Source organism: Eschscholzia californica, unplaced genomic scaffold, assembly GCF_041429995.1.
Source record: "Eschscholzia californica isolate CP2 unplaced genomic scaffold, dmEscCali1.0.p SCAF_1, whole genome shotgun sequence".
In the NCBI taxonomy this organism is placed as follows: Eukaryota; Viridiplantae; Streptophyta; class Magnoliopsida; order Ranunculales; family Papaveraceae; genus Eschscholzia; species Eschscholzia californica.
In genome coordinates this window covers 13555838-13569183 of record NW_028238198.1, presented here as the reverse complement: position 1 = coordinate 13569183, position 13346 = coordinate 13555838, and the positions used below count along the sequence as shown (strand labels likewise).

At 34.3% G+C, this 13346-nt stretch overlaps 1 non-coding gene across 1 annotated transcript; it reads right to left on the bottom strand.

Annotated features, from left to right (window-relative positions):
* Nucleotides 1-971: 971 nt before the first annotated feature.
* TRNAR-UCU (transfer RNA arginine (anticodon UCU)) lies at nucleotides 972-1044 on the bottom strand. The gene has a single exon. It is a non-coding gene; the product is annotated as a tRNA-Arg (tRNA).
* Nucleotides 1045-13346: the final 12302 nt, after the last annotated feature.

Genomic DNA, 13346 nt, shown 5'->3' with positions numbered 1-13346 from the left:
ATGCAGTGAATCTTTAGATGGCCAATATACGAAAATTGAGGTGTGATCATACAGTAATGATGTCCTAATCAAAAAAGAAAATTTTGTTCTCTTTTTATAAAACAATCCTTGTATAACATTATAACTCAAATAACATAAATTTGAGTAGAATAATGTGAAAGGAGAAATAACGACATTACATTTATATAAAATATAAATTTGAGTAGAATAATGTGAAAGGAGAAGTAACCACATTACATTTTGTATCTGCGCGGCCAGAGGTCAAAATGCGGAAAAACGTGAAAGCCTAGCTATAAAAGCGGCACTCATATGGGCACTCGACCTTCAGTTACAACAGATACATATAGAAAGCGACAACCTTAACATCATCTCCTACTTAGAAGATCAAAGCCACACGACTCAATGGCAAACCAAAAAACACTTAGCAGATATACTCTTCCTGAAGAACAGATTTACAAACATCTGATTCTCCTACATCTCAAGAGATTGCAATGAAAGAGCGGATGCGTTAGCAAAATGGGGCAGGAAACACCAACGGAAGAATATTTGGAACCCCCTCCCGAAATTTATCAAAGATGAGGTGTAATGTTTTTTCTTTCTTTCTCTGTAATATCAAAAAAAAACCACATTACATTTATATACATTCGAGTTTACTATAGATGACTTGTAGATGTTCTCCTATATGATTAATATAAAAATCGTATAGATTTTTGTAACTTATGGATATACATACTTGATTAACACTTAACCGTTCAAAATAAAAACTGAAATAATCTTTATAAGATGTATATCAAAATCAAATGTCATTAGACTAGCCTAATGACCCACTGGATTTATTGGGAGGATAATAATCAGCAAATACATGAATTGACTGAATTTATTTTGAGATAACACACTCAGACTATAGTGAGGGGCTGCATTGATTAAGATCAGTAGATTTCAGAAAAAACGAAAAAGAAAAGAAAAGTGTACACACCCGGTGGGACTCGAACCCACAATCGCCTGATTAGAAGTCAGACGCCTTATCCATTAGGCCACGGGTGCTACTTGATGAAAGGGTTAGGCGCTATAGCATTTTCTTATATGAAGTCGTATAATTAGAGCAGGGAGCAAGAATAGCCCGAATCTGTTCGAACAAACTGAATTGATCAAAACCGAACTTCTTCCCGGTGAAATCAAACTGAACTTCATTTATGTTTGACTTTGGTTTGAGCAATTGGGTCGATCAAAGACAAACTTTTTCACGACGAAATTAAACTGAACTTCATTTATTCTGTCTACAAAATTTGAACATTTTGAAATTGTAAAAATCCAATTAGATGTCATAACTAGAATGAAAATGATGTTTTGACTAGTTTGTAGCACTTTTACATATTGAAATTTGTACGTTTAGGTTCTTTGTGCATTTTACGATTACATCATTTTTATAATAACATTATATTGGGATAAGAGTACCATTTTTTTTCGATGAGAGCTAAGAGTACCATATTAGCAATATGGTGACATGACATTGTAAAATCAATGTTTCACGTTAATTAATTTATTGAATCGGTTGGACGAACCAAACCTACTTATCACTTAAAGCTGTTTATAAATTGTATTCTTAGTAAAACAAGCCATTAGTTTTATTGAATCTTTTTTTTGCTTTTGCATGAACCTATTTTAAACTACTCACAGAACAACGCCCAATTAGATTAGAGGAGTAGTTTATGGTCCTAACATGATTGTGTGCAGCTTCACAAGTATAGACAAGATACCAGTCGTACTCACATTTTACCTTAAGTTTCTGTTACCGTCAAACTAGAGATTGGTGCATATCTTTAAGTTAGTGTTGTGATGTTTAAGATTCAAATTGTTGCCCGTGTGTTCAGATTGTTGCTGCAATGATTTTAAATATTAATATTGGTGTTGGGAATCTCAAGACATTTGCGGAACTGTGTCATAGAGAAGATATTCAAAATTTGAGAAGCCAACAGAAGCATATGAAGCCAATTGCATTTTAAAATTCTAAAACCTTCATTTATTCACGATTTGTTATCTTTGTTTTAAACAGATTAGTTTGTGCCCATGTAAGAACTTGATTGTCATGATACGTTTTCAGGAAACTGGGGGTCAACTTCCGCATGGAGATGATTCAGCTTTATCTGCATTGGATGAGGACGATTTTCAGACAATAAATATATAAAAAAAATACTTGGATGTAACATTTATCTAAAGAACATTGAGAAAAATTCAGAAACAATTGAGTTGCTATAACACGTACATCGTGCTTCTTTATGAATTCCACCTCCAAGGTTTTCAGATAGATTAAGTGTTGTCTTAGTATGTAACATGTTGTCTTTCCAGATTGGGAACATCGTGCTTCTTCACAAGATGCTAATATGGCCTTCCCCTCTATTAAAGTATAGTCTATTAAATTTCTTCTGCTTTTTTCACTCTTATGCACCCTCTCGCAATCATTTACTTTTATTCTTGTACGTAATTATTTGTCTGAAGAACGAAACTAAGGAGAGTATTGTGGATGATCTTAACTTATAACACTATTTTATTGTGGCTACTGGTGAATGTAAAGCTAAGGTTTGTAAATTGTTGTGTATCATTTACCACATCTGTTTTGTAGGTTCTGTCCGGAAAACAAATTTACGGTATTCTCAAGCGTACGAAAGGTTGGAGTTCACGTTTGAGATTTGAGTTTCATCACAAACTGTATATATTCCTGCATTTCTGTTCAAGTTGGATTTGTTTTATCCTATTCATCACATAAACGACTTTGTTTCGACTATATTACATTTTTTGGAATACAACACCAATCATTTCCAACTCATATATGATATAATGTGTTGTATCTGTAGAACACCCAATGTGTTAAATAAGTAAAAATTATAGCCAATGGTACCAATCTAGATTTCACTGTGCCACTGACGTTAGAGAAAAATCAATCGATCTTATTTTCAGTTTCCTCCAAAATCTCGCCTATTATACACCCAGACTCAAAATACATTTCAGAGCTTTGTTAGGAGTGATGCAAGTGCCATAATAAGAGAAAGTTTATTAATTGAAATTTTATAATGGAACTTTAAAGAACAATCAACTCAAAAAGTGTGATTTTTATGGACTTGGTTAGTTGATGGCTGTAACTAATATGATGTGCCAAAATATTTTCATGATTAGATGATATCAGATTCTAGTTTAGGGTAAAGTTGTAGGTGTGTTTGGTGGTTGGTGAATCCTCTCGTATTTTCCAGAAAAACTGTAGCGAGAAAGTAAGTGATTGTAATTAAACCAGCGCGTATGAAGGCAACCCCGCTTTTAACACCTGGATATGGTTACAATGTTTTTATTCACTTTTGTGCCTCGTTGCAGTTATATGTATCTTTTCCTCTTTTAAGTTCCATAGACATAAAAGTGTTCATATCTGGAATCGCAAAACAGAAAAAAGAGGCAACCTATAAACCTGAGTAGGGGTGAGATCAGTCGGATGAGCTACTAACTTGGTACTTTTGCACTCTGTTTGTTAGTTTTATCCTATAGGGCTCGGGTGAGCTCTTGGGTGAGACAGTTTACTTGAGTCTAACCCACTGATTCAAGTGATCTGCGGGCAGATACAACCTGTTCTGGAGTATCCATAGACAGGCCACGAAGCGAGCAAAGTCTCTCTTTGACTCCCATACAAAAAGACCTCTTGGAGGTCCTGGGTTCGATCCCCAGAGGAGGTGAAATTTCTGGATTATTGAATTTGGGATCAGTAGGACATAAATAATGTGGATGAGGTTTAGGCCATAGTTAGTTGGGCTTAAGCCATAGTTTAGTTGGGCTTTAGGTATGTTCTTGTTTAATCTGGCAGTACCGCGCTTATCACATCCTTGATGTGTCTACGCCATTGTAACGACTAGCATACATCGAAGTCAAATTCCGAAAAAAATGCCTCTTGGAGATGAAAAAGTAAAGAAGAAATTACAGAAGTTCTTGCATTTCTGAAGTACTTGCGAAACCAGTCGGAATAATACGTGCATTCATAGTTTGAACCAGTGTTACTACAAAAAGCCCTACAAGAATCAAACACCATTTCATTTCCATCCCTCTCTTTCTCCTGAATATCTGATTGACATTGGGGGCACGGGGTTGTCTTTTATTTGCACTATAAATTATAATGGGCCGGATAGCATTTTTGGGTCAATGTATAGCTTCATTAATGCTACAATTATTTAAATAATATCTGGGTTATGCAACTCTTTTGTATTTGAGGACTGCTTATATACCACCGACACCAGGTTGGACCGTTGGAGCTTACTTATTAGTGGCATGAAAGCTGACAGAACAAATGCAGCCGTTTCATTTTTCTCTGTTCTATTTTGTTTGAGTGTTATTCTTTTTATAGATGTCTCAAAATATTTATCTGTTTTTCTAATACAACATTCAAAACTACTTTTTACTTTTAACACAAAAAAATTGTAACTGGTTCTACCCTTCTGACAGTGGTGAATCCAGTATTTAAACCAAAGACTGCAAAGTTATATACTAAACGAAAATTAACAAAAAGGAATTATCAACACAAATATTTAGTATAGATATTGTGAATGTATATTAAATTAAAGGGCCGAGTCAGAATTTTACATTAGGCACGGTTCAGGCCACAAGTTAAAACTGTAGGAAGGAAAAAAATCGATTCATAACTAGTTTTTAGTTTACGGAGGCAAGTTTCAGTTTGAATGCAATTGTTTGAATATAAATGTTAATTGTCGAACAAAGGTTTTAGTTTCTTTTCAAATGCCATGGAAAGCTTAGAAAGCTTTAAATTAGGCTGTGGCTTTCGGAAATAAAAGAAATTCTCTGGGGAATAAAGATTGTAGTCAATAAATATTGACTTACGGACATATTCTTTTTTAGTCTAAAAATTGGTTTGATCAAATATTGCCCTCTAATCTTCATCTTCTCTCTCTCCTATTGCTCCATCTCTGTCTCTCCCACTGTCTTGCTCTATCAGCTTCCTTCAAAATTGAAAGAATTTGACAAGCCATTACCAAGCGAACTTACTAAAACTTCAAAAGAAAACCCTAAACTGAATTTAAATTGAAAGCTAGTAAACCCTAATTCCTATATAAGATATAAATAGACTTACCATCTATTGTTCTTCAACATCTGGAAGGTACTCCTGAATTGCCATTGTATGCTTCTTGTCGTCTTCAAACACATCAACCATAATATCACAAATTCGAAGATTGTTACCAACATGGGAAGTTTTCACTAATTTAAAATTTCTCTCTTGAACGATTTCCAAACGAAACCCCAAAATTTTAGAGAGAATATTGATCGAATCAATACCGAAAAGCTAAAAACCCTAAAGCAGCCCTGAAATTCAATTAGTATACCTTCCAACAATCTCTTGGAATGTATTAGTGATAATGAAATCTGCATGATTCATGGCAATTAGATCAGTTGTTAATTGACATGAGAAGTGATACTTCTGGTCCAACTTTTTCCATTACAAATCAAAATCTGGGTACTTTCGTTTTATCCAAGGCATGGGCAGTGGTACACTGTAAGAAAGAAAAGGCAAAAGGATGGAAAAACTTGAATCAATCATGTATTCAAACAACCATAAATTTTTTATAATATATACCATACCTGTGTGACTCCTAATTTGTGTGCTAGCAATGTGGGGACAAGATTTCCGTCACAGTAGTTTCCAATGATCAGATCCGGTGTGCACCAAGTTCTCACTGTTTGATCCTTCTCCAGGAAATTGAATGGTCTTTGTATAGAAATATGAATTTATTTTAGCCACATCCAGGGTCTTGCCGCAATGGTAGTATATCAGCTTGAGAGATTAGGAAGTCACTTGTTGCATTGTAGTGAAAGAGAAGAGGTGACAATGGTGGTCGAACGGTGGTGGTGGTGAGAAATTGTTGTGGTAAAGGTCATAAAGAAGATGAAGATTAAGGGGCAATGTTGATCATGTTAGTTGTTGGACTAAAATAAAATATTTCCCGAAGAATATACAAAAAAAAGATGGATTCCCTAAAGAATTTATTCCCCGAAGATTATTGTTTATTCCCCAAAGCCGCGGCCTTAAATTATCTTCTCATCTTGAAAATAATTTCATCATGTGACTTTTTATTAGTCTTTACACTTCTCTAATGTCCAACATATACATCATGAAAATTATACATGATGTGGTTTTGTATTATTCTTTTATGTGTTCCTGTCATATTTTTTTTGTTGAAAGGTGTTCCTGTCATATTAGTTGTAGCAACTCCCAGAATGATATCTAATTGAGAAAACAAAATATTTAGAAAACAAACAAACGAAGATAAATGAACAAATAAAAGAGATTTAAACAAAGAGATCATAAGAAAAAGACCAGTAGTCATTTCACCCTTTTTTGTCTGTGAATCCCAACTTAAATAGACATAAAACTAGGTACCGTGTTTAAGATAGTTAATTTCTTCATTAACAATATATCTTAGGTTGTGTTTGATAGCAATTTGGAGAAAGGAGAAAAAATAGATAAACATTTATCCAGAGATTTGTTTTTACCAAGAAACGTTTTCTTATAAACAATTTCACATTTTCTAATGTTTGTTTCATTAAAAAAAATAAGAATTAAACTTTCTCAATTTTCCATTGTTTGTTTTATAAAGAAAAAAAATTTCTTGAGAAGGTAAGCATAATAGAAGTTGATAAACAACAACACAAAATAAGAACACAAAAACATATGTAAGTGTTTTCAAGCCTAACTTTGTCGATTATAGACAACGTTGTTTGTGGTGGTGATATTTGTAATAGGGTAGCATGCAGTGGCGTATATAGAATTTACTTCGAGGGACGTCTAAAAACTCTCTATAAAAAAATTACGTCACAGAAACTTAAACAAATAATAATATTTTATTGATAAAATTAATAACCACAAATAATTGATACCAAGAGAATTAAAAACTTTTTCAACAAAAAAAAAAAAAAGAGAATTAAAAACTTAATATTTTAGAAAAGTTTCATACTTGTACAATCTATACATTCATAATTGACCTCTACGAGTTTTCATTGCTTGAAAGTTCTTCGTAATTATCTCGTTATCAATCTCGATAGATATATCATTTTCAATGTATACAAGCATACTATCACTCAACCATTCACCACTCATCCGATTGCGCAGTTGACTTTTAAGGATGTTCATCGTTGAAAATTATCTCTCAACTGTAACAGCGCACCAGTGCCAAAGTCAAAAACAAATAGACTAATTTATATACTTCATGCCTTCCCGTCTCTACCATTTTCTTAGCAAGGTCACCGATTCCATCTAACTGGGAGATGTTGTTATTCAGACGCACGTCAACAATATAATTTTCAAGTTGATCACCAAGTCGCATGACGTCAAATGAATTGAAATCATTTGGATAAAATTCAGCAAGACACATCAATTTGTTATTGTCAAACAGAGAGAATGAATTAGCATCAATTTGATTAATTCAGAAGAGAATTGAACACATGAACCCTAGTATACCCCTCGATTTTGCCTTGGGATCTTTCCAGTCTGCCAAGAATCAAGTGATGTCTAAGTATACACGGAATCATCTTTATTACTTGCTTCCTCCTTCCAACAAAAGGGAGATAAAACCTTACACCACTAGAGTGGTAAGGATGAGGCTGGACTATTGGAAGAAAAAGGACCAACTTAAAGGGTGAGGCTGGACTAGAGAGTAGTGAGAAGCTAGACAATGGGACTTTTAGGAAGGAAAAATGGTTAGTCTCTAACGTCACCCTTATTGAATTACATAGTTTCCATGAGAGCAAGGTGTGGTTGTTCTCAATAAATTTTTATAGCACCACCAAGTAGTTCCAAATGAGGGTTATGAGAAACAAAAGATTACAATTGTACCCCTAAAAGTTTCTTTGTTTTTTTGACACCATCGACAAAAAATTATAATGTTGTAAGAAAAGAAAAATTGAAGTGCTTTTTCATTTTGGTAAATCATATTGTTATGTAGTTAGACACACAAATGGAGCAATAGAATTTATTTTTAGTTTCCTCCAAAACCTCACCATCATACACCCGAGTAGTTCAAGAGCCATAAGTGAAAGTTTATTAATTGATAGTTCATGGTGAACTTTAAAGATAAAAAAATTCATGGTGAACTTTAAAGAAAAATCAACTCAAAAAGTGTGATTTTTATGGACTTCGTTACTTTGGTAGTTAGTTGATGGTTGTAAATAATATGATATGCCAACACATTTTCATGATTACATGATATCTAATTCTAATTTAGGGTAAAGTTGTATGTTTAATTGGTGGTTGGTGAATCCTCTCGTATTTTCCAGAAAAATTTTAGCCAGAAATGGAGTGATTGCATTTAAAATAGTGCATACGAAGGCAACCCTTCTTTTTAACACCTAGCTATGGTTACAGTGTGTTTATTCACTTTTGTGCCTCATTGCAGTTTTTTTTTTTTTTTTTTCTTTTGTTGTTAAAAGTCTCATTGCAGTTATATGTATCTTTTAGGTTCCATAGACGTAAAATTGTTCATATGTGGACTTACAAAACAGAAAGAGAGACGATAATTGAGAGATGAATTCAGGATTTTCACCTAGGAGTGCGAAGTTATATACAATTTTTTCTTTTGCACTCACATAAATTAACAAAATATTTGTATTCACTAATTATATCAATTTCATTTATATATTTAGAAGTTGTAACTCAAAATGGCAAAGAATAAACCGATTGATTTCCCTATTAATTTAATGCAGTGGGGGAGTGGTTGTGTCAGAGAGGCACAATGTCAACTCCCTCAATGTGAAGAGAATCTTGCCATACTAGAAAGAACATAAACAAAAACTAACCATTAATAGTTTATAATGTATGTGACCATTAGTAATTTGAAGAAAAATGAATAACTAGAAGATAGCTTGGATGGAACCTAACCAAAGAGATAAAATTTGACATGGTAAAAAAAAATGGGCCAAACAAAAGTCAAAATATATAATATAAAGGCCAATGTTGGGTGTTAGAGTAAAAACAGAATCACCGAGGTTGCCTCTCATTCAGTCATTTGTGTAAGATTCTCCCTTCATCCTTTTACCAAACATTGTAACAGTGACGACTTGACACAACCCACTACTACTAAAAGTATTTTTGGCCCTAAATCTGTCTCTGCGATCCGTAAACATGAGTGGGGGTGAGGTCGGTCGATGGGCTGCTAACTTGCATATATTGGTACTTCGGCAGTCTGTTAATTTTATCTTATAGGGCTCGGGTAAGCTGCTGGTGGTATATTTTACTTGAGTCTAACCCACTGATTCAGTGATTTTATTGACTTGCGGGCATGTACATCCTGTTCTGGAGTACCCATAGCATGGCATACTTGAGGTGAAGCAGGCAAAATCTTGCCTCCATACAAAAGGGCCTCCTCGAGACAAAAAATAAAGAAGAAATGGCTGAAGTTTTTGTATTTCTAAAAAAGGATACAAAAGGTAACTCATTGAATTAGTGTAGTAGAGTTGGTAATGGACATGACAAAGAAGCCACACAACCAAGGTTCATCCATGGCTAAAGCATTTACACAAAAATAACAACTCATTTTCCTCACTTTGTTTTCTTTTTATCTTTTTTTTTTTTACTTTTATATAGGAAAGAGACGGAAATTAGAAAATGAAAGAAAAAATAAGTCATGATTCTCCGAAAAAAGAGTAAGAGAACACAAATTTTTGACGCTCTTTTTCTTTCTATTTGGTGATGTGTTGGTGATGATGTTGGTAGCGGTGAGACGATTTATTGGTGGTGTAGTAACGGTGAAGGTGGTTGTGGAGGTACCGAGGTACAGTGGTGGAGGTCTAGTAATTGTGGTTGTGTGGGTAGCACTGGTTGTTTTAGTGAAAATTTGATCAAAAGAATTAAAACTTTAAAAGGACGTCAAAATTTTAAATTCACTTAAGTCGAAAGTATTTGTATCATCAAACAAGTTTTATTTGCTTAAATAAGTAGAAAAAGTTACTTATCTTAAGTTGTCAAATGACACCTAAGGTCAACTAAAGTAAAGTAAAAAAGAGTTGTCTGATTTAAGAAAAAAAATACCTTGGCTTAAGATCAAACTTAGGTCATATGATCTCTCTAACATGCCTGTTGTTTTAAGTTTATACTGATTTATCGTCTTATTTCAAACAACGATAATTTCCTTCTGAACTAATTCAGAGATAGACAGATATAAAATCCTATGAGTAAAAACCAGATTGTTCTTACTCTGTTTTTTAAATTTCAGATAAGAATAGTATTTCAAATAATAAAATAAAAAGACGGTAGAGAACATAAAATAGTCTAGTTAGAACCGAGGCGATGGATCTCTTTCCTTAAGACAATAATTCGCCCTATTTAATGTACCAACAGTACAGGCGATTTGTCCCTCAGGATACAACGGATCGGAGGTATTTAGATCTAAAAATCTTTCGAACGTAAGTAAGTTGTATTGAAGAACTCTTGAATGCCTTAACTCTCTTATTCGAAGTGAGTTTTGAAGTCCGATTTTATAGTTTATTTATAGGTGAGAGGTGACTGTTTAACAAACAGTCACACTTGGAGGGAACAGGCACAACTCTTTTTGAAGAGAGGATGTACTGATCGGTTTAATCTGGTCCGTAGGATCTAGATTTAATCTTGTCCGTCGGATTGTCTTTGATATAAAAATAAAAATAAAGGCTCATACGCTCCTAGCGAAGTGCAAAGCAAAGTACAAAGTGCGTGTGGGCGCCTCTAAAGCGCTGTGGGCGCCTCTAAAGCGCCAAATGCGCCCTAAACACCCATTCGCCCACGTCACGCGCGTGCGCCGTTTGCACCACGCAAAGCCTACGACCATTGTTTCATTCATACTCTAGTATGATAGAACAAGTTGTTATAAACCCTTCACCTTCCTTTTAGTTACCCGATATAGGACTTTCCTTAAATATTTCACATATTTTCATATTTAATTCCAAACTTCGAAAATTAATATCTTATTCATGTGGAACCGGTTTTGAGCAAACCAAAGCTTGAAATTCAAGCCCTCGACGAGACGAACGCAACGGTACGTTCTATGAGCTGTTTCGACAATCGAAACCTTGTCAAAAAGGCAAAAAACGCTCCTGCTGGAGTGTCGATTCCAACAATGCCTTCAACTAGTTCCGCTTAACTAGATTACTTCTTGCCTTTGATAATTGTTCTGCCAATGTAAAATAAATAGGTGCCCTTTTTTTCTTTGTTGTCCTCCTCTGAGGACTTGAGGTGGTTAGATCATTTTCTATCAATTAAATATTAGAATATTATAATAACATTAACCTCACTCTTTGGAATACCTCACTCCTTGAGTGTTCCAATTACCACATCTTGAAACTAAAACTTAAGAAAACTAAAACTGAAGAAACTAAAATCACTTCATTTCTACTCAATATGATCATTGAAATCCTAATATCTTAAACTCTTTGTCGCTTCAAACCCGTGAGCCAAGACCTTTTCCACCACCTAAATCTCCGCCTTGACCTTTTCCCTTACCTTTTCCACGACCTTTTCCGCCATTGAAACTGTAAATCTAGGGTTTCGGTGAAGACAGAAGTAACAAGAATTGGGGATTTTCGATTAGGCTGTAAGAGAAAGTTAGGGTTTCCATCCCTTTTATACTTAGGGCATAAATAACAAACATGACCCAAGACTTTATCTAAAGACACTCACAACAGTCAAACTGTCTTGACTACAGTCGAAGTACTAAAGGCAGCCACAAGACTCTTGAAGAATTTCTACAGGCAACCTGCAACAAGATTAGAAGTTAGTTACTCAACTAACTTCATAACAAACTATTTTTCTGTTATTTTTGTAGTTTCTGTTTTTCCTCTCTTATCAAGTATAAAAGCTGAATAATGTAATTGAAAACATTTGATTGAAATAAAATAGAGCAAAGAGGGATTTCTTACATGGTATCAGTCTAGGGTTCTTCAAAGATCCAAAGCTAGTTTTGTAGATCCAAAACTAGGGTTTTTCCCTCAAACAAGCTCAATAGCAATCATCATCTCGCAAGATAAACAAAATCAAGATTAAAATTCAGAAGATTTAACAATCATCATCATCAAAATTACAAGGAAATTGAAGAATTCAGGTTCAAAAGGTTTGAAAATTACTCTTTTTCCGGACTTCTTTTCAAAGCATTCATCAAATGGCTTCACCTCAAGGTAATTTACCTCCAATTTCATCTGTTACTAACTTCATAACTGAGAAGTTAGATGATTCTAACTTTCTCATGTGGAAAGACCAAGTAGAAACCCTTCTTAGCACTTATGACTTGCTAGGGTTTGTCACATGCACTATTGAATCACCACCACAACTTAGGATTATAAATGGGATTGAACAAGTTAACCCAGAATTCCAACAGTGGAGGAGTAAAGAGAGTTTTGTAAAATCTTACCTGAAAAGTACTCTGTCCAAATCTGTTTACTATGATACATATGGGATGAATTCAGCCAAAGAGATTTGGGATTATCTCTATCTTACTAACAATGAGGGTCTTGAGTCTCAAAAAGACCAATTAAGAAGAAAGTTGCAGACAATAAAGAAAGGTAATTCTTCCATAACAGAATATCTTAGAGAACTAAAACAGATTTCTGATTCTTTAATGTCTGTAAATGATAGAATCAGTGAGCCTGAGTTAATAAGATTTGCAATCCAAGGTTTAAGTGTAGATTATGATCCCTTTACTATTGCTATTAGGGCAAACAATGAACACTTAAGCTTTGCTCAACTTAAATCAAGATTAGTTCAACATGAGCAATGGTTGTTATCAAGAGACACTGACCAAGAAGCTTACTATGTCAAAAGGTATAATCAAAGGCAATATACCAAACCAGGTTATAAACCATCACCCACATATTATAGAAATCAAGGCCAAATAAAGAAAGATGCTACAAATTCCCAAAGTCAGGTCAGACCATCATCAAATTCTCAAACCAAAGTGGGTATTAGGGCTGATGACTTTGATTTCACCACTGTCCCTTGTGGAATATGTAAAAGATGGGGACACTCTGCTGGGGTTTGCTATTTCAGGTATACACCAAACAAGCCTCATATGGGCTATCATTCAGAATCTCAAAATCAGCATGAGGCAAATGATTCTAGTATAGAAAACAGTCATGATACTATAACAGAACCACAGTCTTACTTATATGAGGATGAAGCTTTACTTGAATGTAATAATGCCATGCTATATGAATATGAACAGTCTAATGATGATGATGATATCTTTCAAGAATGTCACACAGCTATTGTACATGATCAGGATAATGATGTATTTTCAGACTGTGTATTAGATTTTGATGAGTGTCATGTAGTCACAGAAGCA